A 10,477-nucleotide genomic window follows, 5' to 3' on the forward strand; every position below is an offset into this window, starting at 1 on the left:
TTTATATCATCCAATCCATGCCCCTAAGAAAGAGAATTAAATGATATAGTGTTTACATAAACTATGCATGATTTATATATGATTTCTGGGAAAGTTTGAGAGCTCCCGTTGGACATGCATCTACAAAGGGAGATCCCATGTAGTCAGGAAGGGATACTGGTCCCTCTGGGACGGAGGAAAGATGCCTCATTATCAGTCAGGTAACAAGATGAGTGAAGTGAATGAACGCCGAAGTGTAAGATGTAATTGGGAGTAATGGAAACTTTGAAAAATGGAAAATACAGACTCCATCTAAAGGGAGCTGCTGTCCAAACTTCTCTTTTTAAAAACATTTTATTGAAATATAGTCAATTCACATGTTGTGTTAATTTCTGGTGTACAACATAGTGATTCAGTTATATATATAATATTTCTTTTATATTCTTTTTAATTTTAGGTTATTACAAGATATTGAATATAGTCCCCTGTGCTTTACAGCAGGACCTTGTTGTTTATCTATTTTATATATAGTAGGTAGTATCTGCAAACCCCAGACTCCCAGTTTATCCTTCCCCCTCCTTTTTCCCCACCACCCTGTAACCATGAGTTTGTTTTCTGTGTCTGAGTCTGTTTGTGTTTCATAAATAAATTCATTTGTATCATTTTTTTAGATTCCACATATAATTCATATCATATGGTATTTTTCTTTCTTTCTCTGGCTTATTTCACTTAGTATGACAATCTCCAGGTCCAGTCTTCACTTTTTGGTTGTCCACTGTCTCTGCCACCCACCCCCCCACAATTGTCTCTTATACCTCATTTCGAGCAACATCTAGGGTTGCCAAATTGTCTGAATTTATGCCTGCCATTTTGCTACATGTTTTCTATATGCTACATGTCTTTTTTTTTTTTTGTCCTGTTCCTCCCTCACTTCTTTAAAATTGTGTTTTAAAATGTTTTTTATTATCCCATGTTAATTCCTCTGTTGAATTTTAGCTTTCCTAAAAAGTTATTTTCTTGGTAGTTGCTCTAGAAGTTGTAATGTGCATCTTTAATTTACCATCTACTTCAGATTAATACTGACAATTCTGATGAAATATACCATTTTTCTTGTAATTTACCTTCATTTTCTCTTTCTTCTTTTCTGCCATTATTGTCATATATATTAATCTATATGTTATAAAGTCAACAATGCAGTGTCACAGTCATGGTTTTAAGCCTTAGGTTTTTTTAAAGAAATTTAAAAAGCAGAGTATACACACACACATACACTGATTTTTTTTTTCCTGAATACAAGTCAAATTTTCTTGTTTCCTTTCAAGTACTGTAATTTTTTGGTTGAAAATTGGACTTGGGTAATATGTTGTAGCAACTCTGGATTCTGATTATCTTTCTGAGAATTTTTTTCTTTCAGTAGTCACCTGGACTTAAAATTACAGATTTTTCCTGCTCTTTTCTACAAAGTTTGCCACTTTACCAATGCACCACCACCTCACCAAATCAAGTCCACCCTCTGATGGCTAAAGGCTGCAAATTTTCACTGTTCTTATCCAGATCTAGTAGTTTTTCAAGAATAAATGCTTCTCCACTATTCACAGTAGCCAAGACTTGGAAGTAACCTAAATGTCCATTGACAGATGATTGGATAAAGAAGATGGCTGGTATATACACAGTGGAACAATACTCAGCCATAAAAAAGAATGAAATAATGCCATTTGCAGCAATATGCATGGACCTAGAGACTATCATACTAAGTGAAATAAATCAGACAAAGGCAAATATCATATGATATCACTCATATGTGGAATCTAAAAAATAATTCAAATGAACTTATTTACAAAACAGAAACAGACTCACAGACAGAAAGTACTAACAATTTTTTTTTTGTAATTGAAAACTGATAACAATTCCTTTATCTTTGTATATTTGGCATAATAAAGCCAAGGCTGCCTACCTTATCATCCTTTCCCAGCCCTGGGGCAGGTGGATAATTCTAGTTTCAATCAAATCAGTCACACAAGAAAAAAAATTTTTTTAACTCATCATTCTTTTCAAAATTATTATCCACTTATCCCCTACAAGTGTGTAATCACATATAATACATATATCTGAACAATCCAGAAACTTCCAAAATTCATCAATATGGGGCATCCCATTTTTTTCTGTTGACATGTTCCTCAGAGTGAGTTAGGTGTGATCATGGGATACAGAGGGCCAAGCCTGAGACAAGCACACGGCCTTCCTCCTCACCCATCTGAGAGAACATTTGCTGCAGAGGTGCCACTGTTGTAGGGTAGCCTAAGATCTCGGGAGGCAGGGAGGAATGTTGTAGCTGTGGGCCCCAAACAGTAAGAATGTCCTCTTTCTCGTTGTGCTGGTGACATCATCCAGAACATTGGATGCTGAGGTCTAGCTCAGCGTAGGATGGATTTGTTAATTCTTATAATACGGACATTAGGGGATAAGAAGCTTTGTATCTCTTTATACCCTAAGCCACCTGAAACCAAAATAATGGAAAAGCAGTGCAAAAAAAAGGATTATATGCCACATTATATTCCAAAATAAACTTCTAAAAGATAAAAATGTAAACTCTTACTCCAAAAAAACTCACAAATGCATATGAAAAAAATATATAGGTGATTATCAAAAATTTCCTCATAGCTCCTGGCTTTTCAAACAAATATTTTTTGAAAGAATGAATGAATAAAAGAGATAAAATATGACCTTTCTTCATATGCAAGGAACTTTATAATCTTTTAAAGTTAATGATATTTTGAAATGTTTAAACTTTTTAAAAAAATGACAAATAATCCAACTCTTTTTATAAAAGTAAAGGAGCAATTTAGCAGAAATAGAAAAGCATATGGCCAAGAAAACATTCAAAGCAATGCCCTCACTAATAATAGGCGAATTGCCAATCAAAGGAATATTATATGTAATGTAATAAAATTAGACAAAATGTATTACGATTTTTTTTATCATATTAATAAGAGGTAACTAAGGACTGCTATCTTTTATAAAAGAGAAACAAAGTGGAGAATAGAAAATAATGAAATTGAAAACAGAAAGAAATAGGGAAATTCAATGACACCAGAAGATATTTCTTTGAAAAGCTTAATAAAATTGATAAGCTGCTAGTTAGACTCATCAGGAAAAAGACAGCAGTCACAAATTATTATGAAATTATGAAATGTATATGCCAATATTATGAAACAGGTGGCACAAAAACTACAGATTCTACAAACATTAAGACGATAAAGGAATATTGTAAATAATTTTATGTGAAATTCTAAAAAGGTAAAACAACAGTGACAGAAAGCAGGTCTGTGTTTTGCCAGGATCAGGGTGGGAGAGAGATACTATGAGTGGGTACAGGGGGGCTTGTTGCATGGATAGAAATGCTCGATATCATGACAGTGGGGGTTGCACGACTGTATATATCTGTCAAAACTCATTGAATAGTAGACATAAAATCAAAGAACTTTACTATATATAAAATGTACCTCAATAAAGCTGATTTTTTTAAAAATTAAAAATGAAATAATGTGAACAGGCACTTCTGGGAAAAGATGATGGATCAAACATACACGTTTACTTTCACTTTCTCCTAAGACAACACTAAAAAGAATGTTTTTTCTTAAAAAAAAAAAGCATAAATCCACAAGGACAAAGAATTGGCAAAAGATGACTAGAATAACACCGTATAGATGGAAAAACAGATAGACGCCTGGTAAATGCTTTAGCAGATCGAAGAAAGCTTAATCTTAAACCAGAAGTGAAGAAAACCAAGATGCAACCAGATTTACATGTAATATGGGCTGCACTATGTACTCCTGTTGGAGGGTGTGATGATAGGATTAGAAAACGGGAGAACTGGTCCAAAGTCTATTGGAGACACATTCAGAGGGCCAGATCTTTTCCCCAGTTCCATGCAGCTGGTGACTAGCTCTTTCCACTTTGTCAGCAGAAAACCAGAGGTTTATTCTGTGGAAAAAATAAAACAGCCTTTGGACTCTAGGACTCCAGGATTGAAAGGCAAGAAATTATCATATTAACATATTTGGTTAATTACTGTATAATTACCAGAAAATATGTTCAGTGTGAAAGAGAGGTTGCATACTGAAGGCTGATCCACCAGCTCTCTGGAACACACAGTTATTGATTACCTACTGTATACCAAGGACTGTACTAGAAACAGAGGATAAAAAAGAAAAATAAGAATGATGCATCCTCACCAGAAGCTCCTAGCCCAGGGTGGAAGCCAGGAATATGAACGGTTAATTGTGATACAGTATGTTGAGAGCCACGAAGGGGAGTCCACAGGAGAGTATTAAGCCCTAATTGGAGGGCCGCAGTCCTCCTGACCATCATTGCTTATACCTCCTGTGGTCCATGTTAGAAAACCTATTCTCCCGGGCACCACTGGGAAGGGCATCCCTGCATATCCTGGGACATGGCCCTGCTCCTGTGATCACAACTGATTTGATCAGATGCCTCACAGATGCCCATCCATTGACTCTGCCGTGATTGGGGTTTTCTCGGGCTTGAGCGCTGAGGTTTGCTCTCGCTTGAGAATTTTGCAATCAGGTACAGTTGAAAAGTTATGATGTGGAAAGAGTGACTGAGGGAGACCACATTGGACTCCGTGAAAGCTGAGTCCACAGAGGACTCCGGTAGAGACAGAAAGGGGAGCATGAAGCAGGCGCTTGGAGAGAAGCAGGATCAGGAGAAAACGTGAGGTGAACTCCAGATTTTCAGCGCCCCCACCTGGGATCTGTGTGGCTCAGCTCTACCTTGCTTACTGTCTTTGGATTTTACCTGTTGTTGTATCCTCAAAAGAATGCCCCTCCTTTTTGCCATGATCTGATTTTGGTGGGTTTCTTTCCTTTCATACAAAAGGACTAGAACAGGGGTCATGGAAGACTCCTTGTTATTAGTCTGCTACTTCCAAGGACCAGTAAGAGTTAGACAGGCAAAGAATGAGAAAGATGGTATTTCAGGATGAAGGAGCAGCCCACAGGAAGACTGACAGGCACAAGAAAGTGTACTTCCAATGCAAACACTTGAGTAGAGCTGGAGCACATCACAGTGAGAGAGAGAGAACAGGAATGGGCAACTGGTACCTAGGCACTGAATGAATAAGGTGATAGTACCTAGGCACTGAATGAATAAGGTGATGGTACCTAGGCACTGAATGAATAAGGTGATGGGTAAACTAAAAGCTCACCCATGTCTTGAAAAATTTGTTTCTGAAGTTCAAAAACAGATGAACAAGTTTACTGGAAAGTTTGGAAAGTTTGGCAAGCTAATTAAAATACAGAATGAGTTCTGATATTCTGGTTCCAGGAGGAGAATTTACAAAAGTATTGCTATGTATAATTATTCTATTTAGAAAATTATTTCAGTAGGGAAAAATGCTTTCAAAATATCTTCATTGTCTATGAGCTAGAAGTAAATTCATTTTAAGAAATTAAATGTAATAATGGAATGGTAATTAATCACAGGTCTTGAAGTTCCCATGTGGATCTGTCATCAAGTAATTCTGAGTCCGTGCTATCAATAAATTGATAATCAAAACTTTGTTATAATAGAAAAATTAATTATCCAGAAAACCCCATATTATTGAGATTATCATACTTTATTCTAAAGAAAAAAGAAAGCCTTGAATTTGCAAATTTTATTAAAGTGTTGAAATTAAAAGGAAGAAAATTGGACTTTCCCCAAAATGTATGAATAATTAAGTTTGTTTACTTTTGGTCATATATTTCCTGATTGTGGAAATCCTGATAAGGATTGATAAAATTTATCCTAAAAGTTGTACCATTTTAATAAAATGAAATTAAGGTGAATAAACATTTTAATATGTACAATTACTAAATTGAAAAATTATTTCATATATTTTTCATTAAAAGGTTCTGATTTATTCTTCATTAATATATATTCACACATATACACACATGTATCTTTCTATCTCTACATATTTGTCTATTGCACAACTATAGAAAAGAACTCAACTATAAAAAACATGTATGAAGGAGCACATAACTCTCAGTCTCTGAAACCACAAGCAGGTTTTCAAGAAACTGAAATACTCAGCAAATTGATTTGATCTGGAATGAAGACTAACAATAATAATATTAACTGTCATTTTATTGAATGCCACCATATACTGGTCATGGTTCTGGGGATCTTAGTCATTCATTCATTTTTTCACCTCTTTATTCAATCATTTATTTATTCACTAAATATTTTTTGAATCCCTACTATGAGTCAAGCGTTAGTCTTGGCTCAAGATACATAGGTAAGAGGATATGTTTCCTTAAGGAGTTTAAGAGCCTAATGAAGGGAGCTAGATATTAATCAAATGAGTGCCAAGAATTATAATAAAAAATAGCAATAAATACTATGGTGAAAAAATGTAAGACGGCAGAATATATAACTGGAATTTCTGAACCAATCTGTGGTAGGAGTAGGATGTAGTCAGCAAAAGATTCCCTGAAGAAGGGATGCTTGAACTGAGATTTGAAAGGTAAAGAGGAAGTGGAAATAAGACAGAAGACCCAGATGATTTTGAAACATGGCTTTTGTTGGTTGTGTAAGATCTGTGTATCGGAAAAAGTGAGATAGCTTGACCATGAGTCATGAACTGGAAACTATTCACACATCAGTTCTTTTTAGAAATTGAAAAAAAATTATTGAAGTATAGTCAATTTATAATGTGTTAATTTCTGGTGTATAGCATAGTGATTCATATATATATATATTCATTTTCCTATTCTTTTTCATTCTAGGCCATTACAAGGTATTGAATATAGTGCCTTGTGCTATACAGTAGGACCTTGTTGTTTATCTGTTTTGTAAATAGTAGTGTGTATCTACAAATTAATCCACTAATTTTATGGGTTCCGTTTCATACATGAGAACAACTCAAAAGCCTCTCAACATTGCCAGAAATAGTTTTGGGATCCACAGAACAGAGGAACACTGAAATTGGCAAGTTAAAAAAAATCTTGAGAGGGATGATAATAATATACATTTGAAAATGTGATTCAGATATATACACTTTAAACATAGGAAACAGTAAATGAGGTAAAATATATACTTGAAAATAGATTCAAATATATATTTTGAAAATATGGGGCATCCCAGCAAATAAATTAAACATCTGAAAGGAAATCCAAAAAGAAAACAAGTCACAGAATGATGTTGAGGAAGGAAATCAGGAAAGACAAAATTCTTTTTAAGTTCTGAGACCCTGTGACAAGTGACCTATAATAGGTTATAAGGAAATTGAATGTCTTGTGCTTCTTCTCTTCAATCATATAAAGTTAAACTTGCAAAGATATTTCATAGGATTGAGTGCTTGGCAAACTGAAAAAAATGCAACATAAAGATGGGTTATTTTTACAGTCTCTTCAGAATAGAGATATTTGAACCTCATGAGTCACAAATTGTAAAATGTATCAAAATTTTATTTCACTAAATTATTATGTGTCTTTCAAAGCAGAAGCAACGTGGACTCTGTGGGTCACGATGTTAGGCCTTTTGTCTCTGTCCACAAGGAAGCAATTGGCTTCCCAGCCTGGAGCTGAGGCTGCCACGTGAGCAAAATGGGCAGCCCTCCTGTCCGGCCGTGGCTGTACTGCAAACACGAGGGAAGCAATCCCAGGCAGAGATGAAAAGGGCTTTAAGGACTCACTCAAGCATGCTCTCCTGCTCGCAGGCTGTAAGCCATGACTGGGACTGGCTGCAAACAGCTGCTGGTGACAGACCCGTCTGGCGAGCAGCTGAGAGATGGAGTTGCTTTTTCTTTTCGAGCAAAGGCTTAAAGCCAATGATATCTCTGATAGGCATTGATACAAACAACTCTAGGTGCCTTGTGGAGCTTTTGTTGCAATGTGACTCTATTATAAGGAGAAAATAAATGATGACAACTAGTAATGTAATCCCAGTTACCACTTTGGGAGCATTTACAAGATGCTAGGCACTGAGCTGTGTAACTGACAGAGTCTGTGCTCCCTTCTCTTCATTGTTTACAGAACAGTGACAGCTAGAACGCTGTGCCCCCACCTCCCTGTGCACCAGGTAGTTCTCATCCATCATCTCTGTTTACTCTGCTTAGTGAGGACACTAAAATGTTTTCAATAGTTTCACAATATTCCACTGTACCAAGGAAACACATATTTAAACCAATTCCTGTGGATGGAGTGGGATATTAGGCTGTTTCTAATCTTGCTACTACAAACAGTGTTACCATGAATACCTTCGCATGTACTGTGTTTCCCACCTGTGTGACCACATGTGCAGTGTGCATATAAACACATGGAAATGCTGGATCGTCACTTCTTTTAGTTTCTAAAGATCCTGGCAAATGGCCCTTTACATGGAGTGAATGAATTTACTCTCCCCCAAGCAATGCAGAAACATTCCTGTCCCCACCCCAAACTCTCCATTTTGCAATAATAATAGCAATTCTTTATTGATGCCTGCTCTAATTCTGGACACTATTTTGTTTAATTTTTATTTTTTAAATTTTTTGGGGTGGAGGAAGATAATTAAGCTTACTTATTTACTATTTTATTTATTTTTTTAACAGAGATGCTGGGAATTGAACTCAGGACCTTGTGCATGCTACACAGGCACTCTACCACTGAGCTACAGCCTCCCCCCAGACACTGTTTCAAATGGCTTACATACATTAAGTCACTCAATCCTCACAAAATCCTAAGAGATAAGTACTATTGTTATCATCACCATTTCACAGGTGAGGAAATTTGCATTTCTCAGATAATGAGATTTATTGACCTTCTTTTTATAAGAATTTTCAGGGTTTTTTTTTTTTTTCTTCTGTGAGTTGGCCACTTCTTTCTTTCTTTGGGCCCCTCCTCTACTGGGTTGTTAGTCTTTTTTCTTACTGACCCATCATACAGTCAAGATCTTTTGACTTTACTTAAGACTCTTACGATTTTTTCTCCAGGCACATATTTTTATACAGTCAGATTTATTTACCTTTCTTTTTATAAATTCAGGATTTTATATCACACTTAGAAAAATCTTCCTTCTAAGTTTTTTTTAACTTCTCCAATGTTACCCTAGTAACATTGTTAAGTTTTTGCATTTCACTCTTTGACCCAATTTTCAGCCTGTGAGATATGTATATTATATTATATATGTATATTATATATATATAATATATATTTTATATATATATATATATATATATATATATGGTTTGTTTTTTTTTTTTTTGGTCTCTGCCTCCAGTTTCTGGGCACAGGGCTTCATGTAGGCATGATCAATTATTAACTTCATTTTCAGCCCCTCTCCCCTCTCTGGAGAAGTGGGGAGGGCGGGGCTGAAAATTCCAAGCTTCTAATTTTGGTTTGGTTCTCCTGGGACCAGCCCACACCCAGCCGCCTACACAGAGTCAGCCCATTAGAACAAGGGATGCTCCTAGTGTTCTTATCACTTAGGAATTTACTGGGATTTTTGGAGCCCTATGTCTGGTCCCCACAGTACAAGGTTTGGGGAGCTTCCAAGCTAGTGAACACACCCTTGTACCAGAGGGTGGTGATATACCCCAACTCCACAGGGCAGAAGCTCCTGCACTCAGGATCCTCTCAGACCTCGTCCTATGTAGCCATTTATCTGGCTGTTCATCTGTATCCTTTATCATATCCTTTAGTAAACTGGGAAACCTCAGTAGGTGTTTTCCTGAGTTTTGTGAGCCGCTGTAGCCAATGAATCTTATCCGAGACGGGGTCTGGGGAATCTTCAATTTGTAACCAAGTCAGACAGAGGTTGTGGGTAACTCGGGAACCTACTACCTGCAACTGGCCTCTAAAGCAGGGTGGGATGAATCTTTAGCCCTTAACCTGGGAGATCTCACACTATCTCCAAATAGATAGTGTCTGACATGAGTTAAGTTGTAGGACACCCAGCTGGTGTCACCGAATTGCCTGGTGTGGAGAAAACCCACACACATGTGATGTCAGAAGTGCTGTGAGTACAACAGTGGTGGGAGAGCACAGGAGAAAAACTGGGAGGAGGAGTGTGGTTTTTCCTACTTAAACACGCAGAGAGAAGACGATGTGAAGACACAGAGGGAAGACCACCTTGTAAAGATGGAGATTGGGGTCAGGTAATGCAAGCCAAGGAACACCAGCGATTGCCACGTGCCACCAGAAACTAGGAAAAGGCAAGGAGGCATCGTCCTCCAGAGCCTTCAGAGAGAACATGGCCCTCCTGATACTTTGAGACTTTAGAACTGAGAGAATAAATTCCTATTGTTTTCAGCCACCCAGTTTATGGTACTTTGTTACAGAAGCCTTAGGAAACAAATACAGGAAGTTAGACCCTGTATGTAGGTTTCTGAGCATTAAAACTCACATAATCAGAGAGTGGACGCCACCATTCATTCATGGCCTTCAACTTTAGCTGGATCCTTAGCATCGTTCAATGAACTTGAAGACATCTCTGTGCTAATCTTTATCAACTC

The sequence above is a fragment of the Camelus bactrianus genome, chromosome 8, assembly GCF_048773025.1.
Source record: "Camelus bactrianus isolate YW-2024 breed Bactrian camel chromosome 8, ASM4877302v1, whole genome shotgun sequence".
NCBI lineage: Eukaryota > Metazoa > Chordata > Mammalia > Artiodactyla > Camelidae > Camelus > Camelus bactrianus.